The sequence below is a fragment of the Amblyraja radiata genome, chromosome 11, assembly GCF_010909765.2.
Source record: "Amblyraja radiata isolate CabotCenter1 chromosome 11, sAmbRad1.1.pri, whole genome shotgun sequence".
Taxonomy (NCBI): domain Eukaryota; kingdom Metazoa; phylum Chordata; class Chondrichthyes; order Rajiformes; family Rajidae; genus Amblyraja; species Amblyraja radiata.
In genome coordinates this window covers 31,634,127-31,644,488 of record NC_045966.1, presented here as the reverse complement: position 1 = coordinate 31,644,488, position 10,362 = coordinate 31,634,127, and positions in this window count along the sequence as shown.

Genomic DNA, 10,362 nt, shown 5'->3' with positions numbered 1-10,362 from the left:
AACTGAACTAAGCATGCACGTTACAGTTTTTAGGCTCCTATGTCTTCTTCTCGATGGGAGTGAAATGAGTTTGTGGCCAGGGTGGTGTGGGTCACTGATAATGCTGACTGCCTTTTTGAGACCGACTCGATAAATCCCTTTGATGGTGAGGAGGTCAGAACCCATGATGGACTGGGCAGTGTTCACCATTTTTTGCAGTCTTCTGGATAATGGTCCCAAGCTCCACATTGATTTCTAATATCAGGAACGTGTCTTCCAAGAGCTGCAGTCACCATATCCACTCTGATATTAGCCATCAAATATTGACTCAAACATATCACGCATGATGAATTTCAAGTGCACATTCCAATAAACGTTCAAATACTTTAGCTACCGCTGTCTCGAGAAATGTGTTCCAGGTTTCCACTACTTTCTGGGTGAAAGATTAATTCTCAATTCCCCTCTTTCTTACCCTTATACTCTAAATCTAAGCTTTCTGGTTGTCGGCTCTCTGCCAAGGAGAAAGGTTTTGCACCATATATTTTATCTATACCTCTCATAATTCTGTATATTTCAATCAGATCACCTCACGCATGTCTCTACCACTGCTCTCCCCACTTCCACACCAAGCTGTCCTTGGCCTTCTCTACTGCCAAAGTGATGTCAAAGTAAACCCGAAGAACAATACTTCATATTCCAATGCAACAAACAATATGCTGGAGGAATTTAGAGGATTGAACAACATCTATGAGGGGAAATTTCTTGATCAGTACAGGTGTCGGGGGTTAAGGGGGAGAAGGCAGGAGAATGGGGTTAGGAGGGAGAGATAAATTAGCCATGATTGGCGGAGTAGGCTTGATGGGCCAAATGGCCTATTTATAACCATATAACAATTACAGCATGGAAACAGGCCATCTCGGCCCTACAAGTCCGTGCCGAACAACTTTTTTCCCTTAGTCCCACCTGCCTGCACTCATACCATAACCCTCCATTCCCTTCTCATCCATATGCCTATCCAATTTATTTTTAAATGATACCAACGAACCTGCCGCCACCACTTCCACTGGAAGCTCATCCCACACCGCTACCATTTCTGCTCCTATCACTTCGACATCGTTGGGAGCTTGCAGGTCACAGGTTGGTAACCTGTTTTTCCGGAGCTCCCGCAACAACAGCTGCGTCCGCTGGACTGGAGGGCCACAGCTTCGGCGGCTTCGACCACCCCGGGCCGCGGAGTTTGAACCGGCCTGATCGCGACACTTGGATTCAGCCGCGGGACTGACACTACTTACCATCGCACGGCGGGGTCACAACATCCGAAGCCTGGATCAACTCGGCGCAGAGGGAGAGCAAGGAGGGAAGAGACAGAGACTTTAAGACTTTTGCCTTCCATCACAGTGAGGAGGTGCCTGGTGAACTCACTGTGGTGGATGTTAAATTTGTGTTTATTGTGTGTTTTTGTCATTTTTATTGTATGTATGACTGCAAGGCAACGAAATTTCGTTCAGACCAAAAGGTCTGAATGACAAAAATAAAATTCAATTCAATTCAATTCAATTATGACATTATGAAAGGAATGGTCAGGTTTCAGATCAAAACCCTGCATCAGATTGCAGGTTCTGACTCAAAACCTCCCCCCTTGCACTCCTCCCCCACATAATTGCCCATCATCCCCCACCTCACCTGGTTCCACCTATCCCCTACTATTCCCTGTACAACCCCATCTCACGTCTTTATACTGGCTATCTTCCCTCTATACTCTCAGTCCAGATGCAGGGCTTAGATCCGAAACATTGACCATCCCTTTGCCTCCATGGATGCTGACTGGTTGCTGAACTCCTCCAGCAGTTTGTTATCTGCTCCACATTGCAGTAAGTGCAGTCTTTTGAATCTCGCCTCAGCGTCTCACCTCCAAAGAAAAAAAGAACAATTTATCCAGTCTCTCCTCAAAGCTGAAAAGCTCTTTCCCAGGAAATATTCTTGTGAATTCCCCTTTTGCCTTCACATATTTCCTATCATATGGCAACATACTGCCTACAATACTTCAGCTGTGGCATAAATAATGTTTTATATAGTTATAACATAAACTCCCTGTTTTTATATTCTACATCCCAACCAATGAATGCTTGCATTTTGTATACCTTTGTAGCCACCTTATATTATTGAGTTCAGGAATTCATGGACTTCCAAACCAAGGTCCCTCTGCTCAATTCTTATTGTGGTCCTACCATTCATTCTGAATATCCTAATCCTATTACTTCTCCCCAGATCCTTATTTTTTAAGATTAAATTCCATTTATGTTTACTCTGTCAATCTGAACACTGATCAAGATTATTCTGTAGTCGAAGACCATCCTTCTCACTATCAATACCACCAATCTGCAAATGCACGAATCATGTCTCCTATATTCACATCCAGATTGACAATGTACAGTGGCTTGCAAACGTTTTCATACCCCTTGAACTTTTCCACATTTTGTCACGTTACAACCACAACGTAAATGTATTTTATTGGGATTTTATGTGATAGACCAACACAAAGTGGCGCATAATTGTGAAGTGAAAGGAAAACGATACATGGTTTTCAAATTTTTTTTAACAATAAAAAACTGAAAAGTGTGGCGTGCAAAAGTATTCAACCCGCTTTACTCTGATACCCCTAAATAAAATCCAGTGCAACCAATTGCCTTCAGAAGTCACCTAATTAGTAAATAGAGTCCACTTGTGTGTAATCTAATCTCAGTATAAATACAGCTGTTCTGTGAAGGCCTCAGAGGTTTGTTAGAGAACATTAGTGAACAAACAGCATCATGAAGCCCAAGGAACACACCAGACAGGTCAGGGATAAAGTTGTGGAGAAGTTTAAAGCAGGGTTAGGTTATAAAAAAATATCCCAAGCTTTGAACATCTCATGGAGCACTGTTCAATCCATCATCCGAAAATGGAAAGAGTATGGCACAACTGCAAACCTACCAAGACATGGCCGTCCACCTAAACTGACAGGCCGGGCAAGGAGAGCATTGATCAGAGAAGCAGCATGGTAACTCTGGAGGAGCTGCAGAGATCCACAGCTCAGGTGGGAGAATCTGTCCACAGGACAACTATTAGTCGTGCACTCCACAAATCGGGCCTTTATGGAAAAGTGGCAAGAAGAAAGCGATTGTTGAAAAAAAGCCATAAGAAGTCCCGTTTGCAGTTTGCCACAAGCCATGTGGGGGACACAGCAAACATGTGGAGGAAGGTGCTCTGGTCAGATGAGACCAAAATTGAAGTTTTTGGCCTAAATGCAAAATGCTATGTGTGGCGGAAAACTAACACTGCACATCACCCTGAACACACCATCCCCACTGTGAAACATGATGGTGGCAGCTGTGGGGATGCTTTTCTTCAGCAGGGACAGGGAAGCGGGTCAGAGTTGATGGGAAGATGGATGGAGCCAAATACAGGGCAATCTTGGAAGAAAACCTGTTAGAGTCTGCAAAAGACTTGAGACTGGGGCAGAGGTTCACCTTCCAGCAGGACAACGACCCTAAACATACAGCCAGAGCTACAATGGAATGGTTTAGATCAAAGCATATTCATGTGTTAGAATGGCCCAGTCAAAGTCCAGACCTAAATCCAATTGAGAATCTCTGGCAAGACTTGAAAATTGCTGTTCACAGACACTCTCCATCCAATCTGACTGAGCTTGAGCTATTTTGCAAAGAAGAATGGGCAGAAATTTCAGACTCTAGATGTGCAAAGCTGGTAGAGACATACCCCAAAAGACTTGCAGCTGTAATTGCAGCGAAAGGTGGTTCTACAAAGTATTGACTCAGGGAGGCTGAATACTTTTGCACGCCACACTTTTCTGTTTTTTATTTGTAAAAAAATTTGAAAACCATGTATAATTTTCCTTCCACTTCACAATTATGCACCACTTTGTGTTGGTCTATCACATAAAATCCCAATAAAATACATTTACGTTTGTGGTTGTAACGTGACAAAATGTGGAAAAGTTCAAGGGGTATGAAAACTTTTGCAAGCCACTGTATATAACAAGCAGCAAGGGTCCTAGGACCAATCCCATGGTACATATCTGGTTACAGCATTCCTCTTGCAAAACCAATCCATGACCATCATCAAACTAATTTGCTCATTACCTAGGATCATATGGGTTCTAATCTGTGGCCAGTCTACCATGTGTGGTCTTATCCAAGAATTAAATGAAGTTCATGTGGATTACATCAACTGAACTACCTGTAGATCAGTCAGTATTAGTTGACCTGATCCATGTCATGTTTTACTGCATACCGCTGTGTACTCAAACAGTCATCTGGTTGAGCGTCTCATATTATCTAGTCTGTTAGTCCAGCCTCTAGTTAGATTTGTTGTTGAGCATGAGCTTATGTATTTGAGCTCTGTGTGTTTTCTATAATAAACAACTTATACTTATGTACGGATTCTGAGTTATTACACGTTCGTATAAGTCGTACAAGCCATGACTCATCGACACATATCATCACCTCCTCACAAACAAAATCAAACATGTCAGACTACCGATGTCAGACATTACAGGAAGGATGTGAAGGCTTTAGAGAGGATACAGCAGAGGTTTACCAGAATACTGCCTGGATTAGGTGGTATTAGCTACAAGGAGAGGTTGGACAAACTTGGATTGTTTATCTGAAACACTGGAGATTGAGGGAAGACATCACAGAAGTTTATAAAATTATGAGGGATAGACAGTCAGAACATTTATCCCAGGTTGGAAATGTCAAAGACCAGAGGGAAGAGGGGCAAAGTTTAAAGGAGATGTGCAGGGCAAGTTTTTTACACAGGATGGTGGGTGCCTGGAACGTGTTGCCAGTGATGATGGCGAGGCAGATACAATAGTGGTGTTTAATTGGTTTTTAGATAGTCACTTGGATATGTATGAAATTTAGTGATAAGGACCATGTGTAGACTGATGTGATTAGTTTACCTTGGCATCATGTTTGGCACAGAAATTGTAGGCAAAAGGGCCTGTTCCAATGCAATACTTTTTAATGTCAGATGTAGGACTTTGGAATGGGAGAATGGCTTACAAAGGATGCAAAAGTCACAGGGTAACTGAGGTGGTTTGAAAAATGTGAGCCACTGGGGTGCTGGAGTAACTCAGTGAATGCTGGAGTAACTCAGTGAATCGGGCAGCATCACCGGAGAAAATGGATAGATGACATTTCAGGTTGGAACTCTTCTTCAGACTGATTGTAGTAGGGTGAAAAAACTGGATGCGAAAAGAGGCAGGACAAATCAAAGCCGCAAAAGATAACCTTAAATAAGGGGGTTCCCTAATAGGCAAAATGTTGGATAGAGATAGGTGTGAGCGCATGAGGGTTACCTAGTTGCAAACTGTTAAGTTAGTTAACGGTCATTTAGTGGAGGAGGATTGGGGGAGGTGAGGAGTGGGGGATAGAGTAATCCACAAATCCAATGTCCACCCCCCACCCCCACTGTCTCTTTAGCCACCTGACTATTCTCCTATACTCACTAGCACCTGGCACTAGAAGTAAACCAGAGATTATAATTTAGAATGTCCTGTTTATTCATCTACTACCTTGCACTCTAAATTCAAGTTGCAGGAGCTCCTTAATTTTATCTGTTATTAGTACCTCTTACTGCAACTATTTTATACACTTACTGTAACTCATATGAAACTCTTACTGTTTAATCTCCCCCCTTTAGAATGTCCTGCAATTGTTCTGTGTCATAGTTAGGTCTGGCATAATGGAGGCAAACCACCATCCTTGATTCATGTCTTTAGTCGTAGAAGCACCTGTTTTCCATCAACTATTGCTCTTAGATTCTTGCTCCTCCCTCTTCTGTGGCTGAGGCATTCATGGTGCAGTGAACTTGTCTTGGCTGCACTGCACACAGGAACATTCACCCATCATTTTCCCCCACAGAATAATATTTCAAGCGATAATTCTCTTCCCAATCCCACCTATTGGTTGCACCCTTCACCACCTAAGGTGCCCACAAATTGACATTGCTGCTTCACTACTGATCATTAGGCCTGCCCCTCCAGCTACCAACCTCAGCAAAACCCATTGTTTGGCTTAACCCACCCCTTGTGATCCCTGTCTCATCCAAGCCCTCCTCCCTCCCTGTAAAAAGAGATAGCCTTGAGGGCATGACGTCTGCTCACTGGTGCACAATGTCCCTGGGACTCCTGCAGTGCTGAGTTTTCCAGTGGTGGGCCCACAGATTTTTGTTTTTTTGCAATCAGACTGACCTGCTTATAGAGGCTCTGTCATTTCTAAGCCTCACACTTTGAATAATTTTAGAGACAGGAATAGGCTCATAGATCTATGGCCCATACAAATCAGCTAATGCCTTTTACCGTACCAATATATTTAAAAGGCAAGGGAGATGAATTGAGTATGCAAATGTATAAAATGTAGATAAATGTAAAATTATCCACTTTGATGGCAAAATCAAAAGGTTGATTAGGAAGGGGCGCAATGAGACATGCACGTCCTTGTTCATCAGTCAACCAAAATAACCATGCAGCAGTTTAAGAAGGCAAATTGTATGTTTGCCTTCCCAGTGAGAGAGATTGAACACAAAAATAGGGAAGTCTTTCTGAAATTCAACAGTCTCAATGAGCACGACTTGAGTGTTATATGGACCTTCGGTCTCCTTATCTGAAGAATGCTGTCCTTGCTGTGGAGGTAGGGTTGTGAAATTTCACCAGATTGAATCCAGATATGAGAGAACTGATGGATGAAGAGGAGTTAGAACGATTGGACTAGCGTTAACAAAGTTACTGAAAAATAGATTGATAATTGAAACGTATAAAATCCTAAAAGGGGTGGATCCACAAGATGCTGAAAGAATGTGACCAAAGATGGATATTGTCAGTCCAGAACTAGGGGCTCACAGCCTAAGGATAAAGCGTATACCATTTAGGACAGAGCAGGACTGAGGAAGTAGAGGTCAAATTATTGTTTATTTAATGAGATAAATATAGTACTTAAGGCATAAGAGGTCAAGGAATATGAGGAGAAGAGAAAGCAGGAACAGGTTTATTGAATTTGGGTGAGCAGCCATGATCAAACAGAATGACAAAGCAGGCACAAAGGGCCGAATGACCTATTCCTATTTTCTGTTTCCTATACATTTTGAGATTCCATCAAGTTGTTCTCAGAACCACTCTCCAAATCTCATGGATCAGTATCAGTAATGTAAATTGACACAACACTCCTCTGCCTATGGGGAACATCATATTATATTGCACTGTGCAAGGAGCCAACATATGGAAAACCTGCGAAAACTATGAAACTTTTCTTACCACTGGAAAAAATGACTAAATATTTATCCTATTTTTAAACCTGTATTTGGACACTCCACTTACGTCCTGTACAATTTTGTTACATCATGCTTGCATCATAATACTGTGGTCCACATCATGATATTACATTCCATTAATTTGTAACAGCTGGGTTTTTCATTCTTAGCACTGAGATGGAGGTGGAGGATAAGAATCAAGTCCATCCACAACCCCAAGAGTCTCTGAAGCTGCCCAAGGAGGCTGAGTGTAAACCTGAGGGAAGTGCAAGTTGTAGTTCAGTGTCTCCCAAAAGTGAGGAGAACCTGATCCGGGCACTGGTTGATTTAATGATCACGGCAGCAACAACAGCTCAAAAAGCAAGAGAAAGTGAGAAAAAAGCACAGCTTGCTTTTAAATATTCTGAGGAAGTGCTTTCTTTTGCCAGTGATGTGACAGATAATGCTGAGCACACGCTGTTAACAGCTAAAACTCTGTCAGAGAGAATGGTCAGAAATACTTCATATCTGGATTACCAACAGATTTTCCGTAATGTCACAGACCTTTCCATGGATTACGCAACATTTTCTCAACTTCTACAATTGTCAAATGCTGGTGATGATGTAGGTAATGCACGTTTATTACAAAAAGGGAAAGGACCCAGATACGGGAGAAGTGAGTCAAAAAGGGATCGACTGTGCTTCCTCTGTCATTCATTATCTCGCCGTGAGAGTGATAGTTTCTCTCAGAAACGTGCCCAGAATGTGTCTCAGTTGGGAGACAATTATGAGGGTACAATTGAAGCAGATGACGAAAATACAGATGAAGAAGAATTTGGATTTGGGAAGGACGTGTATCGTAAACCTCAAACTAGCATCAGTGCTGGAATAAATAGTTCTCATCACAAACAGGTGGAAGCTGTTCGAAAAGAGGAACACATGGGTGGAGCCTTTGTGATCAGCAGACGTAGATCTCCACGGAGGTCACCTTCTGGTGGCCTTGATGGCCTTGTGTCACCTTTACTGACTGAAGATGAACTAACAACATTAAAGCCATTGAGTCGTTCCCCTTCACGCCATGGTTCAATGAAGGTTGTTTACAAAATGATTCACCGAGACAAATCACAGGAGAATTCAGACAGCGATATTGAACACTTGGATGAACCTGCCCAGGTTCATATTTCCTGTGCAGAGAATAAAGGCTTAGATCCTACTGAAAATTCTTAGTGGTGTAATTCCAATAGTAATTCTGTAAAAGTGACATATCTTAAATAAAATGAATTTTTATATAGTTCAGTTTTGCTTAAATAAGGTTGGTTCTTTGTCTTAATGTTTGTGCAGTACATTTCCCACTGGTTGGTAAGGATAGAAATTCAGATAAGGCAAATTTTGTTTTTAGAAAGTAAACTCACGTAGTGCAAAATTCGTGTTTCCGATCATCTCAACTCATGTTTGTTGACTGAACGCTAAAATTGAAGGATTTCCCCCCAAAATTTATGATAATTTAGTGCAATTAATTAGTCTGGTTACTTGACATCTGCTAGTGTTAATGGAAAAACTTCCAACATCTTAGAACAGTGAATGGAGTTCAGCTGATATGGCTGTCACAAGCAGAACACACAAAGCCAACTCAACTAACCAGCTAAGACAAAAGAAACAGGTCTGGCACATATTGAGCAAATAATCTTTGGCGTAATTCCCAAAATGAAAGAACTCCTCACAGCCTTGTTGGTGAAAGTCAATTATTTTGTAATGAATGGCGATGGATGTTTTTGTTTTGCGTGTGCAACACCTGTTCATAAAGATGAGTAAAGCAGCTAACAACATTGTCAGTGATTTGCCTCATCAACACACGTTTTATTTTTGTGGATACAAAGAACTGCAGATGCTGGTTTACAAAAAGACACAAAGTGGTGGCGTAACTCAGCAGCATCTCTGGAAAACATGGATAGGCGACATTTCAGGTCCGGACCCATCTTCAGACTGATATCCAAAATGTCATCTATCCACGTTCTCCAGATGCTGCCTGACCCAAGTTGCTCCAGCACTTTGTCTTTGTTTTTTTGTGTGCTATGGGTGGCTTAACCAGCAACTTTTACTATCCCTTTGCCTCCACAGATGCTGCATCCATCACCTGTTGAGTTCCTCGGGCAGATTGTCTTTTGCCATACAATGAATGTCAGGTTTGCCTGTATAATCATTGCATTTCAATTTAGATTAAGTGGACAGGTGTTGTAAATGACAAATCTGCATATATATGTTCATGACAATCCTGTGTATAACGAAAATGAATGACTAGAAGCCGCTGCAAATTAACTTTAGATTTATGTTTTACATAGTGTAGGGATATATTAATAATTGCCAAATTACATTATGTAGTAAATTAGTCCTCATCTCATCCTCGAGCAAATTAGCACACATAACATGCAAAATTAGCACACATAACATGCAAAAATTCCAATACGAGCAGAAGACCAATGCTCAAGTGGCTGTACTTTAGATCGTCACCATTCAAGAAACTATTAACATAATTTTATTATTGCACGAGTGGCAATTAATTTTGCAAAAGGCCAGAGCAGTGGCTAATCTGGTCTACACCTGAACATTTTCAACAATTTTACACAAACAGTGCCTTCTTGCCTTTGTCTTCAACCCAAAAAGATTGCCTGGTTGAAGTATGCTCAGATTTGTTAACTAATCTAAAAAAAACATTGAGGTAGAGCTGCATAAAGAATGTCTGATAAATACCGTACTAAAAACCTCACTAAACTTGAGAAGCGAATGCAAAATTCATTCACTTGTCCTCAAACCGAATTAGGATAGACTCTGGAATACTCTTCAGTATGTTAGCATGTGTAATGTTTACATTTTCAATGATTTATGCATCATTGCACATTGAATTCAATGTAAACCTAGACAGCATTTAAAAAAATGTCCAACCCTAACCCCACATCAGAATACATTTAAAGCGGATCAATCAATATTTTGGTAGTGAACACCAGCACATGGGCTCATTACTTGCATTTCTTTAACAATTTGTTGACATTAAAAATAAAAGAAACTCAAGACTTTCCAGTCAGGAATTATACCCAG